Below are 22,409 nucleotides of genomic sequence, written 5' to 3' on the forward strand. Positions count from 1 at the left end.
CCAACAGTACACGAGAGTTCCCTTTCCTCCACATCCTCACCAACACTTGTTGTTTGTTGATTTATTGATGATAGCCATTCTGACAGGTGTGAGGTGGTATCTCACTGTGGTATTAATTTGCATCTCTCTGACAATTAGTGATGTTGAGCAGCTTGTCGGATGTCTATTGGCCATCTGCATGTCCTCTTTGGAAAAGTGTTTATTCAGGTCCTTTGCCCGTTTTTTAATTTGATTTTTTTGATGTTGAGTTTTATAAGTTCTTTATAGATTTTTGAATATTAATCTGTTACCAGATGTATCATTGGTGACTATATTCTCCCATCCAGTGGGTCGTTTTTTTCATTTTGTTGTGGTTTCTTTTGCTTTTTAGTTTAATGTAGTCCCATTTGTTAATTTTTTTAATTTTGTTTCCCTTGCCCAAGGAAATATATCAGAAAAAAATATTGCTAGGAGAAATGTCTGAGATTTCACTGCCTAGGTTTTCTTCTATGATTTTTATGGTTTTGAGTCTTACATTTAAGTCTTTAATCCATTTGAGTTTATTCTTGTGTATGGTGGGTTCCCCCACCCAAAGCCCAACACAATGACCAGTTTTTCCCCTCTACGGTTTACACGGTTGAGATTCTACCTTATACACAAGTTTTTGATGTGTGTTTTTCATTTGACATAAATACAGGAGCGTTTCCCCATTTATTACAAATACATTATAAATAGTGATTCAGAGAATATAAAATATTCCGTCATATGGGTGTCCTATTGGTCCTAAAAATTAAAATAAAACAATACCAAAGAGGCAGTAACCTGTAGGGCAGCCAGGCCTCGTCTGTGGCTGCCCCACAGCAGGCCTCTGAGACCTCTGCCCTGCCCCCTCCCCCCCATTATTCCTGATATGCTCTTCCCATAAGCCGCCTCCCCCACCTTGCTCCTGGTCATGGCCAGTGTCAGCAAGAAAATGATCAAATCAGCACTTTCCATGGAGACAAAAGGCTTGGGTGAGAAAGTCCCCCTCCCTGTAGTCCCAGCCCCCCCACCCCCCACCCCCACCATCCACAGGCCTGATGCTGAGGCATCGTGCCCAGCTCCACCCTCCATGTCCACATCATTTGTTTGGCTGCAGGTAGTAGAAAACCCAACAAGATAGAAACCTGTAGTCTCACCTAGAACAAGCCCAGCTGCCACAAGGGCAATCAATGCTCCTCTCAGGTGAGTTGTGCCTTTGCAGCTCCGCCCACCCTGTCCAGGTAAGGAGAGGTTAGTACCAGCCGTGGGCAAGCTACGGCCCTCGGGCCAGATCCGGGCCCGTTTGAAATGAATAAAACTAAAAAAAAAAAAAGACCGTACCCTTTTATGTAATGATGTTTACTTTGAATTTATATTAGTTCACACAAACACTCCATCCATGCTTTTGTTCCGGCCCTCCGGTCCAGTTTAAGAACCTATTGTGGCCCTCGAGTCAAAAAGTTTGCCCACCGCTGGTTTAGTATTGTGCAGGAACTGGGAGCTGGAGGGGAGGGAGGGGGCTGGTGGGTGGAAGGTGGCTGACGCGCTGGCTGGACACAGGTGAGCTCAGGTGCATCACAGCAGGATCTGTGTGATCTGAAATCCCTGCCTCTCTTTGAGGCCTCAATTTCCCCATCTGTGCAAGGAGGGGCCAGGATGAAATGATGGTTTCCTTTCTTAATGAGGAACCTTCTTAATCCATCTCTGATGGGTTGTTGTCCTGAGAACTTTGGCCTCTTTCCTGGTTCCAGAAGCCTCAGGTGCCAAAGAAGGGAGAAATGCCTCCAGGGCACACGTACCATTTGGTCTGGGTCAGAAACCCACTCATTTGGGCAAATCACACTCTCAGCTACACCCCATCTGCTCTGTTTTTTATGCGCACTCTCTCCTGCCCCAGAACTTCAGAGTGTCCGTGAACTGTCTGAACTTGTCTGCAAAACACTGTGTGTGTGTGTGTGTGTGTGTGTGTGTGTGTGTGTGTCTGCACAAGCATGTGTGCATAAGCATATCACATGTTTCTGGGGAGAGTCCCCATGGATTTCAGTCTCAAAGGAGTGTCCCTAAGACCTGACCTGGAGTGGCCTCTCCTTTGGTTTGCTCTGCTGCTCCCTCACCCTGAAGGTGTCCCAGCACCCCAGCTCTAGCTTGCACCCCCACAGCCTTCCAGCTGGTCTCTCTGGTCTCAGCCTGCCCCCATGAGCTGCCAGGAGAGCCTTCACAATGGCTTCTGATTGGGCCTCACTTGCTTTCCATCATCAGGACCCCCATGGCCTTCTAAGCCTTCCTGGGCTCCCTGCCCACCACTATTCCCAAGGGAGGGAGGAGCCGGCAGAATCTTAGGAGGAGAGCAACTGGAAAAGCCCTGCACTTCGCTCTCTGTGCTTCTTCCTCTGCATGGGAGAGAAGTCCCTGTTAGAAATCTCCAGCTCACAGGAGAAGATCCAGCCTCCTAACGTACAAAGTCCTTTTATGACCTTGCTCTTTGAATGTCAACTTTGCACTAGACACTCTGTTCTAAGCCCTTCACATAGATTAACGCATTCAGCCTTGACAACAACCCTAGGAGGCAGTGTAACACCAGCTCCATTTTACAGATGGGGAAACAGAGGCCCAGAGAGTATTGCGCATCAGCTGGAGGTGAGGGAGCTGGATTCTCACCACTGCCTGATGCCTTGGTCTTATCTCTTAATTAGAGGCCTGGCGTACAAAATTCGTACAGGTGGGGGGCAGGGGTTCCTAGGCCTGGCTGGCGATCAGGGCCTATTGGGGCTGTCTCGCCCAGTCCCGATTGGGGCCAGGCCAGCTAGGGCCTACCGGTTGCCGGCTGGGACCTGGGGGCCTGCTGGCACCTGCCAGCCAGGGCCTGCCAGGGCCTTTCTGGCTGGGGCCTGCTGGGGCCTGCCGGCTGCTGAATGGAGCCTGCCAGACTGAGGGAGGCATGGGAGGGAGGGACTGCGGGAGGTTTGCCAGCCAGGGGGAGGGACTGGGGAAGGTTGGCTGTGGAAGCGCACTGACCACTAGGGGGCAGCTCCTGCGTTGAGTGTCTGCCCCCTGGTGGTCAGTGCGTCATAGCTACTGGTTGGCCAGTCTCTCTGGTCTTTCGGTTGTAATGGTCACTTAGGCTTTTATATATATAGCTATCGGACCACTCACCCCAGCCCCATCCTCCCTCGGCCTGAGCACAGCCCTTCCCACCTCGAACCCCCTCCTTTCCTATGAGGTTGGCACCTCCTCCGGAAGCCTGTTCACCTGTGGGCTCACTCTGCACCCTCCTCCCCAGCTGGTCTCCAGGTCTTGCACCCTCACCAGCTGGGGGCCTCCTCAGCACTGGCCCGTGCCCAGCCTCCATCGTTATGCCAGTACATATTTGCCAGACTGAAGTGAAACACTATCTCAGTTTATCGGTGGGGAAACGGAGTTCCAGAGGTTAATTCGTTTCTCAAAGATTCTGGATACTAGGGCAATGGAAGGACGGTTGGTGCCAACTTAGCAAATTTATTCATTCAACAAGTGTCACTGAATGTGCACCCTTGGCCAGGCACGGTGGTGGGCACCTTCGGGGACATAAACAAGACTGTGCTGGTGCCCGCCCTCCGGAGCCAGTCTCAGTGCAGACATCACAGCCTCCCCCAGTACAGCCAGGTTCCCAGGCTGGGGGGGGGGGGGGGGGGGGGGGGGGGGGGGGGGGGGAAGGTGAGTTTGAGCCAGGCTTTGAAGGGGAAGGATGATTTGTGTAAGTGGGGCCAGGGGGCAGCGTTACCGGTAGAGAAACCAGCAAGGCAGAGGCTCAGAGGTTAGTTTATCAAGGGGGAAGGGGGCACAGAAGCACAGAGGCCAACCACAGCCAGGCTCCTATGGGTGTTGGGATTCATTTATTTCTCATCTCTGGCTGCCTCTTAGCCTCTGCTCCCCCACTCGGGGGGCTGGGCCGCGCAGCTCCCTTATATCACAGGAGAGAGAGAGATCCTTGCCCCGGGGAGAAGGGCTTGGGCTTCCTCTGTCTTGGGTACCAATTTCTGCAAAGACATGTTGGCAGCAAATCACCAAGAACCCTGTGTCATTTATCACCACCCCCTCTGGCCTCGGGACATCTCAGGAGGATCCGGAGTTCGAGCCTCGGCCACACTGTCCCCTCCTCATCGCTTCCTGTCCAGTCCAAGTCACCTCTTCCGCGAAGGCTTCCTGGAATTCCCCGTTCTCCCCGCAGCTTCCCAGGCCTCCCTCTTTCCCAAAGGTCTGGGCCATCCTCGTGAGCAGAGCCAGGCTGAAGCCAAACGCGACCGAAGACCAACAGGGGGCCAGCGCTGAAGGGGGTGTCGGCGCACCCCGACACCTCCAATTGCCTGCGGCCCGAAGACCAGCAGGGGCGCCGCGCTTCCCGCCCGCCCGCGCGCTGACGGCTCGGCGCCGGGGCCCGAGAACCGCGAGGCCGCGCGCAGCGGGCCCGCCCCCGCCGCGCCGGCCCCGCCCTCCGGCGCCCTCCCCAGCGCCGGCCCCTTTTGTTCCCTCCCGGAGCCGGGCCGCTCGCTCCGCTCCGCTCGGCTGCTGGGCTCGGCCGCGGGCGCGGAGGCGGCGGCGGGGCTGCCCGGGGCCGCTCCTCCTGCTTTCCCGCCGCCAGCCGGCGCACACGCGGCGCGAGGCCCGGTGCGGAGCGCGGGCGCGGTGTCCGGGCGCCGCGGGGCTCAGCCGGGGCGGGGCGGGGCGGCGGGTCCGGGAGCGGCCGCAGCATCCTCTCCCCCCGCGGCGGCGGCCCGCAGAGGAGGAGGCCGGCGCCCGGCCGCTGCCGCTCATCCTGCTGCCCGAGGGGCGAAGGTAGGAGCCGCGGGCGCCCTGGAGGAGGGGGCTTGCCGGGCAACAAAGGACCGGGGGCTCGGGAGGCGGCGGCGGCCCCAGCCTCGGCGGGAGCGGGCCGGCCCGGGGACAGCGTCGGGCGGGGGAGAGGCCGCACGGCCGCGGCTGGTGGGTGGGCGTGAGCGGAGCCGGCCCTGGGTGCACCCCAACTTCCCTATGCCTGCCAACGAGGAGGGGTGCTCTGGCGTGGGGAGGCGCTGGCCGGGCTGCGCGTCCCCGTGGAGAGGGCATCGTCAGCGCCTCGTCCCCCCATCTACAGACCAGGATTCGGCACATCTACCGGGGCCGCCCGTCCCCTCTCCCCAGGGCAGGGCGAGGGCTCTGGGCTACCTGGCCCGAGGGGCGCCTCCTGGTGGGCGCGGCCCCCAACCCCCTTCTGCAGACCGGGGTCTGGGAGGACACGGAGCCCTCGCCCGCGGGCTGGAAGCGCCTGGCTGATGCCCTTTGCAAAACTTGGTTGAAGTGCACAGCAGAGGAGGTTAGGGGGAGACTGGGGCAGGGCGGCTCCCCGCAGGGGGTGTCCCCCCCCACCCCCCCGAAGCTGGGCGCTGGTGGCTGGTGAGGCAGCAGATTTTCTGCCCTCCCCATAGGGAGGGGCCGCAGCCGCCTAGGATGCTTCGCTGGGCCTCCAGGACCCGCCCGTTTGGGCCCTTCAGGCGGGGCCTGGGTGGGGCGGGTGCTCACTGGGCACTGCCACGCTGGCTGTAGCCCCACCCCCTCCCTGGAGAGGATGGGCAGAGGGGCACCTTGTGGGGAGTCACACACACAGCGGCCCATCCCCCAATCTCTGAGATGCTACCTCTCCCTTCTGGGTGAGAAATGGGAGTCCACATGAGGGGTGCTGGCTGCCCTCACCCTTGTAAGATGCCCAGGGAGGCTAGGGGGCTGGCCTGGGGCTGCTGGCAGAGGAGGAGCAGGGTACAGGGAGCACCACGTGGGGCCGCCTCACCTCCTGTGAGCCACACACTCCCCACCAGTTGTAATGTAAACAATGAACCCTTCATTCATCCAGCTGCTGTCACCTGGCCCAGCTCTGCCAGGCGCTGGCAGGTACACAGGACTGGGGGCATCGCTGCCACTAGGGAGCAGCGCCCATCACTGAGTGAAGTGGTGTGGGCGCTGGGAGCAGAGGAGGGACACGTGGAGGGTGGAGTGGAGAGGAAGCTTGATGGAGCCCATTGCAGAAGTTTGCTGCCAGGATGCCAAATGGGCTTCAGACAGGGAAATAGCATGGGCAGGGCCTGGAGTCAGAGAAGGGCAGGAGTCCTGGTAGCCGCTGGGTTAGAGGAGCAGTGAAGGGTTTAGGTGATGGGGCATGGGGTCTAAGGCGGGGGAGTTCTGTTGAGGGAAGGGATTGTCTTGTCCTTCCTCCTTTCCCAGGTGGGGCCCCTCAGACGTCTTTCTCCATGAGCTGTTTTACCTGCAGTGCCTGGCCTACAAGTGATGGTGGGGTGCATCTCTATAGAGGGGGTTAGAGATGCAGAGGTGTTTCAAAGGCAGAAGAGCCTGGCAGAGGGCACCTGGGGGGAACCTAGGCACACAAGGGTGCATCTGTAAGCCCCCAGGGCCACCCGGCAGGCTGGGAAGGTGGTGCCTAGAATTTTGCACCCAGAGCCTAAAATCCCAAGTTGGGGATTCACCCTTGGGCACCAATTCTTTTCCAGCATCTCCTGTCCACGTTAGTGGTTAAGAGTTCAGATACTGGGCCCTGACAGCCTGCGTTCAAATCCCAGCTTTGCCACCTACTAGTGACAAATCACTATACCTCTCTCTGCCTCAATTTTCCCATCTATAAAAATGAGGCTACTTATGGTATCTACCTGTGAGGGTTATTGAGAGAATTGAATCAATGTGTGTGTGAAGTATGTTCACTTGATGGAGACATGCCCAGTGTTGTTATTGTGGCTGTGCCTGGTGGCCCTACATTCCACACACACATACGCACACACGCATACGCACACGCTTATTCCCTCTCCATCTGTCCACTGTCAGGCAGTCCTGCCTGTTAGCCCTGCCCAGGCCCTGTTCTCTGCCTCACTGCAGCCTCCTCCCCTCCTCCCCCTCCCCCCACTCTGGTACACCTCCCTTGGCAATGGGAAGGCCACCATCCCCACAGCTCTAGCCATCCGTGTTCCCTCCACTCTGATCCACTGTAGGGGACCGTTCCCTTTTGGCCTTCCATCCCTGGCCCTGCCACCCTAAAGATTGACCTTGCCGTTTTGATGCCATCTACTCTACCTCTGCTTCTATGCCCAAAGTGGGGGGAGCTGCATTCTTGACCCTCCTGGTTCCCCGTCATCTTAGCCCCTTTGTTTTAACAAAATACTTCAGACTTATACACAACAGAAACTTATTTCTCCCAGTTCTGAAGGCTGGAAGTCTGAGGTCAGGCTGCCAGTGTGGTCGGGTGAAGGCCCTCTTCCAGGTTGCAGCCATTTCCTTGTATCCTATGGTGGAAGGGGCAAGGGAGCTTTGTGGGGGTCTCTTTTATAAGGGCACTAATCCCCTTCATCAGGGCTCCATCCTCATGACCTAATCACCTCCCAAAGGCCCCACCTCCTAACACTATCACATTCGGCATTAGGCTTCAATATATGAATTTGGGGAGACACAAACAGTCCGAACATAGCATCTGGCCAGTTCTTGAGGGGAGAACAGCAGTCTGTGTGTAGGTCTAAAATAAAACAAAATACATATTGAGTGTACGCTGGGCCCTTTTTTGAGCTTTTTAAATGTGTGTTAGTTTTTGGAAATCTTCATCACATTCCCTATATTTTAAAGATGAGGAAATCCTGTTTGCCCTCCATGCATTTGTTAGGCACCTACTGTGTACCTAGAAGACATGCCCCTTTGCCATTTGACCCTAAAGCACACTTTTGGCCATGCTGTCTTCAGACACCTCCACCTCATTTGCTGAAGTACAAAGTCCAAATGCTCTCTGACTCTCAGGGCCCCGGCTGGCGGTGCCTTGCCTTCCCAGCATGCTCTTTGGTGCTGGCCCTACCCAAACCTGCCTCTCCTTGTAAACTGAGTAGCGAGCATGGCTTGATGATGGGCCTGCCCTGATCGGGAAGGGGAGCAGGCTCTGACCGTGTTTCTGGGATCATTTTGTCAGAAACCTCCAATTAGGTTAAGTGAAAGGAGAGTGAGGAGGGAAAGGGAACTTGTATAGCAAACAAGTGCAGGCAGCCTGGCTCCCCCAGGACTCGGGAAGCTGGCAAGCAACCCCTCCTCCGGCTTTCCTCTCTGGGCTGTGGTTTCATTTTCCCCACCTCTCCTGGTGCCTCTGTCCCTTCTCTCCCTGCAGGCTCGCTCTCTCCAGGTTGTTGGTGTGACTGAGCACTGCCCTTGGTCTTGGGGTGCCAGAGAAACCGATTGGTCTGGCCTGGGTGCGGGTGTCCGCCCTGTCCACTCCGCTGGGGGAGGCAGGCCACATGGTCTCTGGGACGGGGTGGGAGGCAGTGCTGGGCACAGCTGCTACAATGTGGGCTGCATTTCTGATGCGTGGTATGTTCTGGGGAAGGACGGGCAAATGGGGTGTCACCCTCCTTGAGAGCTCTCGATATGATGGGAGAGGTAGACCCATAGCTGATTTACCAAAATGCCACAGGATACGAAGTGGGATTCCTTGGGAGAAACTGGAGTTCGCTGATCTCAGGGGAGGATGGGATGGCTGTGCCCCAGGGGTCTCCCCGGCCCTGGCTTGGAGCTGAGGAGGCTGGCGTTCCTATTTCCAGTGTAGGACCTACCCTGTCCCCCCACTCCCTGCTCTGAGCTGTGCTGCCAGGGTCAGTACACAGACACAGTAATACAAAACCCATGTTTTCAGAAGAAATGCTTCAAAATGACAGTGAAATGGCTCCCTTCTGAGTAGAGAGCGGAGCACGCAGGTGGTTTTTATTAACAAGGCATAAGTGCGGGGCCTTGTCCACTTGCCGGCTTCCGTCTTCACTGAGCAGCCCTGGCTCCGTCCCTGGAATCTTACCTTTGACCCCAGCTGCAGCCAGAAAGACTTCCACTCCCTTCTTTGCCCTTTTGCCCTCTTTGCCATGAGAGGGTGGGATTGCAGGCTCCCACGGAGTGCCTGGTTTGCCGGCTTCCCTTCCCTAAGCCGCAGTCCTGGGGGTGTCCAGGGCTGATCTGCTCCTGCTTGGACCCACCCTGGCCCCAGCTCTTCCCTGGGGGGCCCCACCCTCGCCCCCAACATGTGTCATCAAGGATGGGTGGATGGCTGTGCAGAAAGCAGCCTCTCACCCCTACCTGGTTTGGCTTGGTGGGTGGGTAGAGCATCGGGTGCGGACCGAAGGGTCCCGGGTTCGATTCCCATCAAGGGCACATACCTCGGCTGCAGGCTCCATCCCCGGCCCCGGTCTCTCTCTGTGTCTCTTCCCCCTCCTTTCCACTCTTCTTAAAAATCGATGAAAAGATGTCCTCCGGTGAGGGTTAACCTGCCGCTCAGTGTGTAGGGAGCACAGTGCACTTCAGTTTTGGACCCTGCCTTTGAGGAGCTTTCACTGAATTAGGAAGATATCAGCACCCTTCCTGGAAATGTGAACAAGATCAGCGCCTCTGAGAACATTTGAGGACGAGTAGACGAGCTGCCTCAGTGCCCAGTGGGGCCGTTGCCCTGGCAGGGGTTGCGGGTGGTCCACAGGCACTGGGTGGGTGAGATGGCCTGGGGCTCCCTGGAGGACTAGGACTGGGCCCTGCCTTGAAGGAGGGGCGGACTTGGGGGAGTTAAGGAGGGCCTTCTGAGGGCACAAAGCAGGAAAGCGAAGGAGCAGAGTGTCTGGCTGGGGGCTCAGGAAGTCTGTGTCTAGTTGTAGGACCTAGTTGCGTCTAGTGGTGAGGGCAGGAGGGACACTGGGTGTCTTCGGGTTTGGGGCTGCCCTCTATCCTGCTTCTGCCCAGGTTCTTTTCTAACGTAGACCGTTCCTTTCATAAATCCTTTGCTTGTAGCTGCGGTCACTCAGCTCACATTCAGCTTCTTTCAGACCAGAGATGGTGCCGGGCTCGGGGAACGGGGAGCAGGGGAGGGGCGACATCCGAGAGGGTCATGTGTGCACTTTGTCTGATTCTAGAACGGACTTGAGGTGATTTGCAAAGATAAACGCAGTATAATGAGATGAAAAAGACGGGAAAAAGAGGAAACGCAGGGTAGCAAAAGCCAAACGATGCCCAAGGGGTCCTGGCACCCTCTGTGGAGGCAACTTGACTCTGCTTTCCAGCGGCTGGATCTGAGGGGGAGCGGAAGTTCCGAGTGGCTTTGTAGTGTCACATTGGCTCGTGTAAGGCCATGCTATGTATGAAACGGCAGCCTGAGCGAGGGATAGCACCTCCAAGTAGGAGCTGGGTAGTGTGGTCCTGGGACAGGCAGATGTCCAGAACGCAGAGGGTGGGAGGGAGGGCAGCAGCCGCCTCTGATCCTTCTAATCCTCCTCCTGGAGGGTCCAGCCAGCAGCTGTGGCTGGGCTGCTGCCTGCAGCCAGCCCCTCAAGTGTCTAATGGGCTCTAGGGGTGGATGAGACCCTGTGAACCAGGAGCCAGACTGGTCCCTGCCCCGAGAATCCCCACATCGTGAGAAGGTGTGGAGGGTCTGATACAGGACTGTGCCCACCCACTTGGTCCCAGGAGTTGGCTAAGGGATAGAAGAGGGGTGAAGGCACTCCTGGCAGATGGCGGAGGGTGTCTGAGGGAGCACTGAGAAGGTTAGGGAGGCTGAAATGTGGGGCTCTGGGGGCCCAGGAAACAAGGCCAGGGCAGGTGAGGGCCAGGTCAGCGGGCAGGAGTGCTGCAGACCGTGGCCCTGGCACTGAGGGCTGTGGGCTGTCCTCCTAACCTTTTGCCTAAATCTTTGCCCTTGTCCCCCCGACCTGGGTACTGGAGGAGAGTTGGTCTTGTTCTGAGGAAGTAAAGAGAAGTGATTCAGAGCGCAGGCTCGTGGCCAGGGGGCCTGAGTTCCCATGAGACCTCTGCCATTTGTCAGTTGCATCACCCTGGGCAAGTGGCTTGACCCCTCTGGGCCTCCGTTTCCCCATTAGTAAATTGGGGCTCATAACAGTATCTTCTTCACAGGACTGTTGTACAGATTAAGTGGGTTAATTTTATAAAGCGCTTAGACTGGTGCCTGGAGCAGAGCAAACATTACAGATCTGCAGCTGCTTACGCTGGAGCAGTTCAGTGGAGGAGGGTCTCATCCCACCCCGAGCACACAAGTTCAGAGTCAAGGACAGCGAAGAAGCAGAGTCCAGCAGCTTTGGGTTGCCCTTCAGAGAGAGAGGTGTGGGCATGATCACCCTTGCCCTGTGGTGGGCTGGCCCTGGGAGGTGGAGGTGCTCAGCAGGTCCCTCTTAATGTGGGTTTTGACAGTAATAGCAGTTGCATGAGTTTGGGAGAGCTTCCTATGGCAGCTGTGCCACCTGGAGCAGAACCCTGCTCCCAGAGCAGGCCTTAGTCTCTGCTCAGTCCCCTCCAGCGATGGGGGCTCACTGTCTCTTTGCTCTTTGGACCCATAGCGGGTGAGCACCCTGTGTGTGCTGTGTGCATCAGATGTGCTTGGTGCCGGCTTTTCTGCAGGATGCGAGTCATTAGAACCTTGAATTGCTCCTCTCTGTCCTTCCCAGACATGGCTTCAGGCCAGCCGGTGAGTGCCACCGTGGGGTGTGAACAAGCTTCCATGGCCTCCAACTGAGTGTGGGGAGGATAAGAGTGGCAGAGGAGGGCATTTTCATTCATTCGCCTATTGATTAAACATCCTGAGCTGTGTGTGCGCTAGGCGCTGTCCTAGGTACCGAGAGCTCAGCCGTGAACAAGATACGCAAAGAACCTGCCCTCGTCAGCTGCTGTCAGTGGGAGCTGAGGGGGTTTGCCAGAGGCCGAGAGGAAGGGCATTCTGGACAGAGGGAACAGCATGTGTAAAGGCCTGAGATGTGACAGTCCGTATGGGTGTGGGGCATTCTGCCAGAATTTGGTGGCTGGGGATAGTGGAAGGCAGGGGTTGCCTTTCTGGAAGCAATAAAAACAACATAACTTTGAGGATAGCTCAGGTTAGTGACTGGCCTGTCCCCAGGGCCATCAAGTTCTGCCGCTTCTTTACTCTCCCCTCCCCTGCCTTCCAGCAGCTTTGGGTTGCCCTTCGGAGGTGTAGATGGTGCCCTGGTCCTGGTTCATCCCCCTGGCTGGTTCATGCCTTCTCCAGGCTGCCACTCCCTGGCCCTTCCTTGTGGGCCTTGGTTTACAGCTCCTCCCAGAGCTGGCTGAGCCTCTCATGCCACGGAGGGGCCAAGCCTGGACTCAGTGGGTCAGCCTCCTGGCCCGCCCCCTGCAGGGGAAGGCTCCCGTGTGAGAGGAGGCCCTGTGCTGACTCCCGACCTTCTTTAGGGAAGGTTGGTCCTGGGAAGATTGTTCAGTGCCCACAGCACCACCGAGTGCCACACCCTGGGCACCTGAAGTCCAAGGGGCTCGGGCCTTCCCCAGGGAGCTCACAGAACTGTGGGGAGGCAGACGCTCAAGTCGGTCCACATGGTTAGGTGCTACCAGCTGGGGCAGTCTGATGGGTGGGAAGGTCCCAGAGCAGCAGGGACCATCCCTACGTCCTCCACTCCTGCCCAGGAAAAGTTTTAAAACTTTTTATTGCAGTACAGCCTCCATACAGAAGAGTGTACCTGTCCTAAGTGCACTGCTTGTTGAATTTTCTCAAAGCGAATGACTGTGAAACAGCAGCCAGACCCAGAATCAGAACCGGCCAGCTCCCAGAAGCCCCTCTTGTTATTTCTTCCAGTCAATATGCCTGGCCCAAGCGTGACCCCTTCCCTGATTTCTAACACCAGCAATAAACCCACGCTGCCTGCCCTTGAACTTCATTTTAAATGGAAGCAGACAGTCATACTCCATGCACTCTTTTATATCCGGCTTTTTTTCCACTTGAGATTATAATCCCAAGATTCATACACATTGTTACCTGTGGTTGCAGTTCATTCATTCTCATTGCTGTGTTTTATTCAATTGTGTGAATTTATTTACACACGTGACTGAGTGACAACTTATGTAGTCATTCTAATGGTGGTGGGTATTTGGGTTATTTTCAGTTTGGGAGCATTAGGAAAAGAACATGTCTTTTGGTGCACACGTGTACACATTCCTGTTGTTACACAGGCTGGTGGATGTATGGTGTTACCCTGATCACTACTGAAGGTGAACATCTTTGCATGTGTTTATTGGTCTTTTGGATACCCTGTTTTTGTGAAGTGCTTTTGCTGTTTTTCAAACTCGACTTGTCAGAGTTCTTTTTATATTCTGAATATGAGTCCTTTGTAGAACACAGGAATTGCCGATGTCTCCTCCCCCTTTGTGGCTTTCCCATCCCCCCTCTCTCAGTGTATCGTTTGATGCACAGAAGCTCTTAATCTTGTCCAATTTATCTATCTTTTTCCCTTATCTTCAGCACTTCCTGTGTTCTGTTTAAGGAGTCTGTGCCTGCTCCAATGTTATGAAGGTCTTCCATGTCTTCTTCTAAAGACTGGATTGTTTTAACTTTCACATTTAGATCTGCTGTCCATGAGGAATCGATCTGTATGTGTGATGTGAGTAAGTTTATTAGTTTCCTTTTGCTACTATAACAAATGACCAGACTCTTAGTTGTTTATTTACTTATTTTTAAATATATTTTTATTGATTTCAGAGAGGAGGAGAGAGATAGAGAGATAGGAACATCAATGATGAGAGAGGATCATTGATTGACTGCCTCCTTCATGCCCCCTACTGGGGATCGAGCCTGTAACCCGGGCATGTGCCCTGTCTGGAATTGAACTCAGGACCTCTTGGTTCGTAGGTCAATGCTTAATCCACTAAGCCACCACAGCCGGGCTCACACTCAATAGTTTAAAACAACATTTTACAATTCTGGAGGTCGGAAGTCTGAAACGGATCTCAGGCTAAAATTTGGATGTCAGCAGGGCTACGTTCCTTAGACTCTAGACTCGAGAGGCTCAAGGGAAGATTCTGTTTCTTCACCTTTCCCAGCTTTTAGAGCAGCCGTGGGCAAACTACGGCCCGCGGGCTGGATCAGGCCCGTTTGAAATGAATAAAACTAAAAAAAAAAAAAAGACCGTACCCTTTTATGTAATTATGTTTACTTTGAATTTATATTAGTTCACACAAACACTCCATCCATGCTTTTGTTCCGGCCCTCCGGTCCAGTTTAAGAACCCATTGTGGCCCTCGAGTCAAAAAGTTTGCCCACCCCTGTTCTAGACACAGCCTGCATTCTTTGGCTGGTGGCCCCTGCCTCCATCTTCAAAGCCAGCAGTGTTGGACTGCGTCCTTTGCACACTGCCATCTCTGATTCTTTTGCTCCTGCTTCCCTCTTCCACTTGTAAGGACCCTGTGCTTACATTGGACCTGCCTGGATAGTACAGGATAATCTTCCATCTCCAGGTCATCTCATTCGCAACCTTAATTCCCTCAGTAACTGAACTCCCCTCTGCCATGTAGGCATGTTCACAGGTTGTGGGGGCCGTTACTGGGGAGGGGCCTTATTCTGCCAAGGAGGGAGCAGGATATTTTTCCTGTGTGGCTATCCAGTTGACCCAGCCCCATTTATTGCAGCGGTTCTCAACCTGTGGGTCGCGACCCCTTTGGGGGTCGAACGACCCTTTCACAGGGGTCGCCTAAGACCACCGGAAAACACATATATAATTACATATTGTTCTTGTGATTAATCACTGTGCTTTCATTATGTTCAATTTGTCACAATGAAAATACATCCTGCATATCAGATATTTACATTGCGATTCATAACAGTAGCAAAATTACATTTATGAAGTAGCAACGAAAATAATTTTATGGTTGGGGGTCACCACAACATGAGGAACTGTATTAAAGGGCCTCGGCGTTAGGAAGGTTGAGAACCACTGGCTTATTCTCTGCTCACAGGTAATTTTTAGTTACTTGTTCAGGCTGGGTTGGAGAGAACCCAGGAGATGGGTGGCTTTCCTGCAGCCACCTGGCCGCGATGTATTGGATGGAGCTGCCACAGAAATCAGAAGGGGATGAGGCAATCATGAAAGACGGTTGGGTCCCTATCCTGGCCTGGGAGGCAGGACACTGGAGCCCATGCCTTCCTTTGTCCTGGTTGCTGGGTCATCTCAGCAGGGAGCCTCTTGCCCCACACAAGTTTTCTTCATTTGGGAGTTGAATCTCAGTGTGCTGTTCACTTGCTCTGTGACCTTGGGCGAGTCTGCTCTGGGCCTCAGCTTCTCATTCTTTGAAATGGGAATAAAGATGGGTCAGAGGGCAACTTGAGCTGTGCTGTTCCCAAGCCCTTCTCCATTGGGAAAGGAGGGAGACTCCATCTGTCAGAGCCAGGCTGATGCCTGACCAGCATCTCGGGCCAGTGGCAGGAGGGCTCCAGTTGTCTGATTGGCAGGCCTATGGGTTACCACACAGCCAGGAGCAGGCTCTTGGGCCATGGCTGTGCCCTGGTTCTGAACATGCCAACTGTGTGTGTGTGTGCACATGCGTGCGCCTGCATAAGGCAGGGAAATATATTGATGTTCCTTCCCCTCCCTAGACCTGACAGCCCTGGTCCCCGTTGTTCTTGGCTGGGAGACAGGATCCCTCCAAACCTGAGGGAAGATGGCCAAGTCCCATGTGTCCAGCTCAGGCTGCACTGGCCGTTCCCAGGCTCTGCAGTGGCCCCAGGTTGTTGGTAGGACAGGGAAGGTGCTGACTTTACAGAGTGGAGCTGCAACCCTGAGCTCGGAGGCTGTGAGGATGGAGAGCCTGTGGGACTGCAGCCGGACGCTGGACGCAGGCCCTGCTTGTGTCCCAGCTGCAGGTGCCAGAGCAGATGGGTTGGTTTGTCCTTCCCTGCTTAGACCAGGAGTGTCCCTGCGCTCTCCTCCACGCTGCTGGTACAGAGTGCTCTGCTCTGCCCCACCGTCCTTCCAGCTCCCTCCCGTTCTCCAAGCCCCATCTGCTGGGGAGCCTGGGTGCCAGCCCAGCTCTGCTCTGAGGCTTGGGCGGGTCCCTTCTCCCAAGGTAAGGGATGGCTGGCTCTGGATGGCTGCCAGGCCCCTTGGTACTCCCAGGGCAACTTGAGACCCCAAGCAGGGTCCATCACCACCCCATTCTAGGGCCCCCTGTCTCTACCCCAGCTGGCGAGTGTGCTAAGTGTGTATGGCCCTGGCTGCAGCTCCCCACAAGGCCTCAGTGACCCAGAGTGAGCAGAGGGTGGGTGTTGGGACAGGGGCCTAGGCAGACAGGCACCATCTTCCTGGCTCTCCCTGGTTGGAGGGGCCGCTAGCCTGAGGCTCAGAGCTTTGGCTTCTGACTCAAGCTGGCAGGACTCGAGGGAGCCCGTCCCAGCCCTGCCCTGCTCTTTGCTTGTGCCTGGGGATTCTAGCGTTACCACTGGTGCATGTTCCTAAGCCTGGGTCAAATGCAGACTAAGTAAACCTCCCTTCCCTTGGGTCCCTATCCTGGCCTGGGAGGCAGGACACTGGAGCCCATGCCTTCCTTTGTCCTGGTTGCTGGGTCATCTCAGCAGGGAGCCTCTTGCCCCACACAAGTTTTCTTCATTTGGGAGTTGAATCTCAGTGTGCTGTTCACTTGCTCTGTGACCTTGGGCGAGTCTGCTCTGGGCCTCAGCTTCTCATTCTTTGAAATGGGAATAAAGATGGGTCAGAGGGCAACTTGAGCTGTGCTGTTCCCAAGCCCTTCTGGATGGGATGGGCAGGAGGTGCCAGCTGGGAGTGGGCTCTTGGAGACGGTGGTCCACACTTCCCTGGGGCCTCTGCTGGATCCGGGGGTTGGGAGAGCCCTGGGTTTCTGGTGCAGGCATGACTGTTGGGGTACCCAGTGAAGCAGGGCTATGGGTGGCCCATGCCATGCTCACATAAGAACTCACCTTCCATTTGGTGGCCAGCATCTGTGGGGGTTCATTCTGTTGGGGGACTGTTTGCTCCCCCCTCCTCTTGTGTGTGTCTTGTTTTTTGTTTAAGAAGTGAGTATGAAATATTTCAGGCATTCAGATAAAGGCATAGAGAGCATGCAATGAATACTGTGTATATCCTGCAGGACTTAAGAAACGAGTCTTATAAATAGAAATGAAGCCTCAGTTACCCTGCCCAGTCCCGTTCCCATCCCCAAAACCGCATTTCCTGGCTGTTGCATGGAGGGCTGCGATAAGCACCCTGTAGGTGCCTCCCAGGATGCAGGGCCGTGGTTCCTGGCTGGGTCTTCTGCCTCTGCAGCCCCGCCCCCCCCCCCCCCCCCCGGCTGTGCCCACCCAGCCCACAAGCCCTTGCTCCGTGGCCTTTGTAGCACTGGCATCACCAGGCTTTTTGACTTTTTGCCCATCTGATTGGGTGGGAAATGGGAGCTTCTTTTGGCTTGGACATGCATTTCCCTGAAGACTAGGAGGCCCAGCGGCCCAGCCGGACAGTCTCTCCTCGAAAGCTGCCCCATTCATGCCCTTCTGTTATTGGGGTGCCCTCAAGTGTGTACCCTGCGATGCCTTTCTTCTTTCCCTTCAGCCTCTCACATTGCATACCCGTGGGTGCCCCAGGCCTGTGCTCCTCATTCTCCCCAGCGACTCCCCCAAGGGCACAACCTGTTTCAGGCCCCCTCCCCCCAGGTCCCTTAGTCACCTCGCACTTCCAGCCCCTGCCTTCTTTTCTCCTGCGTCTCTCCCGGTGGGTCCCTCCCAGTTTGAGAGATTCTACCACCTGCTGGAACCCTGGGCGCCCCTGCCCCTTGCTGTTTGCCACCAAATCCTACCCAGACTCTTTCCCCTCCAGCCTCGGCCTCTGTCCCAGTGCAGGGCTCACTGTGTGCCCTTGTCTATCACAGCAGCCTCCTTGCCCTCATTCCTTCCATCATCCCGTCAGCTCCCGAGAGCGGTTTTGCTAATGTGCACTTCTAGTCTGTCACATCCCTTGCTGATGTCCCCCATGGCCCCTCACCCCTCCAGCCTGATGCCTGGAAGTAGGTGTGAGCATTGGGGTGCCCAGTGGGGCAAGACTAGGGGAGCCCATGCCACACCCACATAAGGGCTCACCTTTAGTTCGGGTCGCCTCAGCCTGGCGGCCAGCACTGGAAGACCCCTCTCCCATCACTGTCCCTGCCAGTCCCCGAATCCCACTCCTCCACACACATTTTAGCCACTAAATCCTCGGCTGTTTGATTGACCTGGCAGGTGTGGTGTGTGCCTGGCTTGTTCCACGTGCTCCCCCTCCCCCTGCCACCACTCTCTGCTTCCTGTTACAGAGCCTACCCCCTCCCTACCCCACCCCATGGTGTGTTGTGGCCCTCTGGACACTATAATCCCCGCATTCTGGTCACAGGCTCAGGAGGGGAGCCGAGAGCATGGGTACCCTGACTGCCAGGACCCCTGCTGGGGAAGGAGGAGCAGCACAGGGAGAGCTGCCACTCTCAGGGGTGAGCGTCCCTGAGGCCTCAGCCAGCAGCAGTGTCCTGCCCAAGCACCACCCTCCCAGCAGCAGACCCTGCTGGTGGGCCATGGCCCAGTCCCCCATCAGAGTCTGGCCTGGGAGCCCCCTTCCGAGTGCCACCTCTCTTGCCCTCTGGGCAGGCTGGCACATAGAGATGGGCTTTCCACTGCCCTATTTGGCACCAACTGTCTTTCCGTCGGGGCCACACCCTGGGCTGCCGGTTGGCAGAAAGTTCTTGGTCCTCATCTACACTGAAACTTTGGTGTGCCCTCCCACCCCCCCCCCCCCCCCCCCCCCGCCGGGGGGGGGGGGCGGGGGGGGGGGAGCAACTGAAATGGAAACCCTGAAATGCAGCCCGGGTTTGTCTTCCGTAAATGGTAATTGAGGGCCACACAAAGGGGGCCTGTTGGTCTGAATGCCACCCGCCCTCTCCCGCCTCTCCCGCACCGTTGTCTGGGCCGGAGTCCCTGGGGGAGGTGGTGTGGGCATCCCGGGCCTTCGGAGATCACAATAGAGGCCCTTCCCAGCAGCTCCCATGTGCCAGGCACAGAGGGGCAGTTGTGGACTGCTTTGAGGCAGCCATACTTTTACCCCATTTCACAGGTGATGAAACCGAGGCACTGGGCCAAGCTCCCACAGCCACTCTGAGTCTGGGGTTTGGACCTCCCCGAAGCTTAAATCTACTTCCTCCCAGGCCTCCCCCATCAGCACAGTGTGGCCAAGGGCCAGTTTATCACCATGTCTAGCTTTTTCCAAGAAACCCTTCCTCTACCCAGGAACAGAGCTGAGTCACAAAGGCCAGTTTGCCCGAAGCCTCCTCCCCCTCTTCCTCTTCACCATTCTTCTCATCTCCCCTTCCCGTGCTCCCCCAGCGTTGGAGGCTCTAGGGGAGGTGGGGGTGGGGAGTGGGCTGCTTGCCTCTCCTCCCCTGGCCCTCCCCACCCCCTCAGCAGTAGTGGCTGGGGCTGAGTCAGTGCTGCCTGGTTCTCTCCTCCCACCAGCTCCTCTGGTCTCCTTGGTCAGCGAGGCGTGTGCACGCTTTCTCCAGAGGCCAGGGGTTTCACACATGTTATTCCAGGCCTGGGCCGGGCAGGGTGCGTGGAGGGCCCGCGCGGGATCTGGTCTCAGCCACTGAGCTGCGTGTGACTTTGGGTGAATCCCTGAACTTTCTGAGCTTCAGATGCTCTGCCTCTAAGATGAGCACTGCCTCCTCAGGGCGTGTGAGGACTCATGAGGCCACATTCCCACAAGGCCTGCTGCCTAACAGGTTCTTCATACTGGAGGCTGTGGGGATCATCAGGGCAACGCCTCCGGAAGCCTTTCCTGGGAGGAGCGCCCATGGGGATTTGTCCCCTGGGCCACCGCAGGTGTGCTGTCCATGGAGTTTCTGGATCATGGGCTCTGTGCCGGACATCAGGCAGGGGCTGAGTTCTCGAGAGACTATGGCCCCACCTGGGGCTGTCCATGAGCTCTCAGGAGGCAAATGAGAACAGTATCCTCTCTCCTAGCTCAGTGTGTGTCCTGAGGTTTCTGTAGGGTAAAATCCTGGGAGACTTCCTGGAGGAGGAGGAGGCATCAGGTTAGGTGTTCTCACAGGAGGTTGGAATAGGTGAAGCAGGTGGGAGAAAAGGCACAGGCAGAGTCTGGGAGGTGGGGAAGTGTCAGTTGTGTGGTAGCAGCAGCATACTTGGTGGGGAGCCTCCAATGCAGGGACGTGGTTATAATACCTGGTCGCTGTCTCCAAGGGCACCCTGGCTAGTGGAGAGGTCAGACCAGCTACGTGAAACACCATGGCATCAGCCAGCCAGCTGGGCTGATGACCACAAGCTACTCAGTCCTGAGTAGTGGGCCCTGCAGAGGTGAGGGGGACCTCCTGGGCCTCTTCCTGCCATGGGCTAGCATCATTCATTTATTCAAAGGTGATCTATTGAGCTCCTGCAGGCACCCTTGTCAGAACTAAGGGTGCCAAAGCAAACAAAACAGACCCAAGTCCCTGCCCATGTGTAGTGGAGAAAAACACAACAGGGTCAGGGTGGGGAGGACTGGGTAGGGGTTGCAATCTTAGAAGGGAACATTGGAGCAGGTACTTGAAAGAGATGAACAGCACACCTAGATATCTGAGGGAAAAGCATTCCAAGTAGAGGGAACAGCATGTGCAAACGGCCCTGAAGCTGAAGCGTGCTTAGTGTGATCCAGGAGCTGCTGAAGGCCAGTGTGGTTTGAGTGGTGAGGGAGGGTCAGCGGTGGTGGAGGTGAGAGGTGAGGAGGGCTTTGAAGGCCATTGCACTACTATGAAGACCCTTCGAGGATTTTTTAAATATGTATTTTTTAAGTTGAGGTTTAATTTACTCATTTTAAGCTGACGGTTTGATGACTTTTAATCTAAACATACAATTAATTATGCAGCCATTACCACAATCCAATTTTAGAACATTTCTTCCCCCCAGGAAGTTCTCTCATGTGTGTTTTCAGTCAGTCCCTGGTCCCACCACCAGGCAACCGCTGATCTGCTTTCTGTCTCTACTTTTGAAATTTTATATGAATAGAATCATACAATATGTATCCTTTTTTGTCAGATGTCTTTCACTTAGTATAATGCATTTAGAGGTTCATCCATATTTGTTGTATGTGTCAGTATTTTCTTACTATTGCTGAGTGCTGTACTATTGTATAGATGGACTGTTTGGATTTATATATACAAATATATATTGATTTCAGAGAGGAAGGGAGAGGGAGAGAGATAGAAGCATCAACAATGAGAGAGAATCACTGACCGGCCGCCTCCCGCATGCCCCACACCGGGTGGGGATCGAGCTTGCCACCTGGGCATGTGCCCTGACCAGGAACCAAACCACGACCTCTCGGGACCTCCCCGGTCACAGGTTGATGCTCAGCCACTGAGCCACGCCATGTTTGTGCGTTCACCAGTGGATGGACCTTTGGGTTTTTACCATCCTTTGGTTATTGTGAATAAAGTTGCTATGCACATTTAAAAATAAATCCTTGTATGGATATATGTGTTTATTTCTCTTGGGTGTTTGGGTCGTATGGTAGGTATGTATTTAAGTTTTTAAGAAACCGCCAAACTGTCTTCCAAAGTGGTGGTACCGTTTTTCATTTCCAGCAGCAACGTGCGTGTGCAGTTTCTGTGCCTCCCACCAGCACTTGGTATTGTCCGTTTCCCTGCTGCTAAGCCTTTCTAATTGGTGTGAAGTGGTATCTCTTTGAGGTTTTGGTCCTTGTTGCCTAGTGACTGATGATGTTGCTCATATTTCCACGTGCTTATTGCTGTTTGTGTATCTTCCTTGGTTAGTGAAATGACGTTCAGCTTTTTGTTCATGTATCATTAGGTTGTCATCAGTGAGTAGTAAGAGTTCTTTATATGTTCTGAATACAAGTCTTTTATTAGATATATGATTTGTAGTTTTTTTTCTCTGGGAGGGTCTTGGGCAGAGAAGGGGCCATGGGCATGGGGAGTGGGTCCAGGCTTCAGTCCCAGCAACACACTCTTCTCTGCCTCAGGCATGTGGGCTGCATCAAGATTTCCTGGGTCAGAGGGTCCCCTGGCTAAGCCACAGGAACAGGAAGTTTGTTTTGGCCACCCACAGAGTGGCCACCCATTTGCTGTCATCAGAGACCACCCTCACATGCCCTTGTTGGCTCAGCGTGTCCCTGTCAGGCTCGGGGGTGCCACCGCAGCCTAACCAGGCTCACAGAGACGTCACCAACTATGGGGCAGTTCCCCAGTGAACGAGCTTCCTGGAGGGCCTGATTCTGGGGAGCAAGGGAGCAGCCTCATGCTCTAGCCTGACCAAGTGTCTCCAGGCCCCAGAATTCCCGGGGTGTCAGAGTCGCGGGTCAGGGGACTGTGGTGTTGGGTTTGCAGGCTCCAGGGCCAGGTCAGGGTTGGCAAGAATGCCCCGTGCTCCTGTCGGCTCACCTGGGCATGTAGGCGCGGCACTGTGTGCAGTGGGGGAGCTTATTATCCTCTGTTCGTATGGCTGGCAGCCCCATGTAAGGAGCCGACCCTTCCCATGGCTGATGTTCCCAGGACAGGTAGAAGCTGCTGGCTCATCTTGCTGGCCTGAGAGCCATTCTGAGGAC

General features: G+C 55.4%; 1 protein-coding gene across 7 annotated transcripts in view; it reads left to right on the forward strand.

The window, feature by feature from the left end:
- The first annotated feature begins 4,494 nt into the window (after positions 1–4,494).
- Positions 4,495–22,409, forward strand: part of CLIP2 (CAP-Gly domain containing linker protein 2) — a 70,300-nt gene continuing 52,385 nt past the window's right edge. For 4 of the 7 annotated variants that reach the window (XR_004967383.1, XM_036308026.1, XM_036308022.1 and 1 more), the window contains exon 1: positions 4,497–4,812. The gene's annotated coding sequence lies outside the window, so the exon portion shown is untranslated. Of the gene's footprint in view, positions 4,813–22,409 lie in introns of all 7 variants that reach the window. The other 3 variants (XM_036308024.1, XM_036308025.1, XM_036308028.1) reach the window with 2 other exon arrangements.

This window comes from Myotis myotis, unplaced genomic scaffold, assembly GCF_014108235.1.
Source record: "Myotis myotis isolate mMyoMyo1 unplaced genomic scaffold, mMyoMyo1.p scaffold_m19_p_5, whole genome shotgun sequence".
Lineage (NCBI taxonomy): Eukaryota > Metazoa > Chordata > Mammalia > Chiroptera > Vespertilionidae > Myotis > Myotis myotis.